We start from the raw sequence: 2,123 nt of genomic DNA, 5'->3' as shown, positions 1-2,123 counted from the left end.
TTAAGAAGTTCGATCCATAGTCTTATGCCTCGTATCCTTCAAGTGTTTTCCGGCAGAAAAGGAAAAGGCTTCATCTACACCTTTCAAGGGCCTGATTTGACATCTTTTGTCTTGCGTGTGCCGTCTTGTTAATAGCGAATGAAGTAGAACCAGAATGAAGGGGCGATGATCCGCCCACACACATTGGTAGTAGGAGAGGCAGCCACTTGGGGCCTATCCATTCCATACCCAAACGCAACTCAGAATGCCTATGATTAGTATAGTTAACCGCCGGTGCTACTTCCTTAGTGAAGTATCCCATTCCGACTTCTGTAGGGTTTGTTTACCGATCACAGTTTCAGCATTGCACCTCACTAGGACGGCTTTCTTTCTTCCCTTAGAGTCCTTCTAGCGGGTCTTAGTGCCTTCCTCTCTTTCACAAGAGGGAAGATCTTACCCAAATACATACTTTTCTTTAAGAATTGGATATAACAAACTACTTAATTAGCATAGAATTATCTGCAGCCCCTTCTCTTCTGGGCTAGGAGTGGAAATCGATCAAAAACCCTTTCACAGAGAATCGTTGGATCTGGTAATAAGCATTTAGTAGGAGACTTCACTGTGGCTTGCCTTTTGAGGCGTAATATTCCTCCTCATCGTCAGGTGTTGATAGATGCTCGACCAAGGAAGTAATAGAAGGTGATGGCAAAAGAATCTGAATTGCGATCAGATCTATTTGTCGGAGAAACTAACTGCGAGAGGGAGTGAAACTTGCTCGACCATAGGTAGGGACTCACTCGACCATAGGAGAGGGAGAGGGAGAGGGGGATTAAACTGGGTAGGCTTACTTAAATAAGAATAGTCAGTGGCTAGGGGCAGCAACCGCGATTACCAACCAGAGCGTAAAGGCCAAAAGCACCACCCTGACTACACGGAACTGGAATCAAGCTTTACGAGCTAGGGATGAGATCCAGATCCAAGTAAAGGGCGGACCTGACCTACTACCGACAAGACAAGCCCCATCATCAAACAGCCACCAAAGAACCATAAAACATCCATCTATCTAGCTTCGCATCCACTATAGTATACTATAGTATATGAGACTGCCCTTTAAGTTAAGAAAGTAGGACTGTACTTGATGTAGCTTCCAGTGCTCGAACTGGAGTGGTTCATGAAATGCATATTCTACTTTGAGAGTGCCAACATAAAAAAACTTGATATCCCCTGCTATTTGCTTCCCCGCAACATTTGACACTAAGCTGCTGCTTTCTTACAGAGCTTTCCAGGAGCGTGGGCAACCGGGGACCGGCCTTTGTAAAGGTACCTCAGGTTGTTCTGTCCAATTCGTTCCACTCTACCGAATAGCTGCATGAGACGGCGGATCTTATATCAAACAGCGGATGTTGTAACATCGGTTGTTAGAAGAAGTAAGCTAGGAACTCCTGGACCAATGCTTATCGATCAAAGCGATTCAACCAATTGACCAGACAGAAGGGCTAAGAGTACTTCCACTCCCGTGGCAGAAGTTACCACGTCTGTCTCCAAACCGGACTGGCAGCTGCAGCTGGTTTTGACGATGAGATGCATCATGTTTTTACCTCGATTTGACAGAAGGAATGCCGGGGCAGGTCACTCACCGCTTTAACAACAATAGTCATTTTGAAGCAAACGGAGGATTCGCGCCCTATCTCTGACTACTAAACACTAGCAAAGAGCTTCAGTCATATCGCTTCAACAATGCCTATTGAAGTTCAAAAGCCATCGCTACGGTACGGACTGAGCAAACAACAGAGGAAGCCTTGCCTTGGCTTACTACACTACAGGAAAGTCCTGGCCAACCCACCCATAAAGTACGGGGTGTCACACTTCAAACCAACCCAATCTAGATTCTAAAATCAAACTAAAATCTTAGAGGAAGATTAAACTAGCTCGACCAAAGGGAGAGGAGAAAAAGCATATTTAGAACAAGAAAGAAAGCGGAACCCCCATTGATTGACCCAGCAAACAACCTCTCTTTCTACACCCCTTTATGCTAGGGCGGTGTCGCATACAATACAGCCTTATTTTAGTATCCGCTTCCCGAAGATTGGGTCAACCCCTGAATCCACATGAAGAGATGCCATTGGTCTAAGTCCAATTGGCCT

The sequence above is a fragment of the Prunus mume genome, linkage group LG8 (genome assembly GCF_029339155.1).
Source record: "Prunus mume cultivar Tortuosa linkage group LG8, ASM2933915v1, whole genome shotgun sequence".
NCBI lineage: Eukaryota > Viridiplantae > Streptophyta > Magnoliopsida > Rosales > Rosaceae > Prunus > Prunus mume.
Note: the sequence above shows the minus strand (reverse complement) of the source record.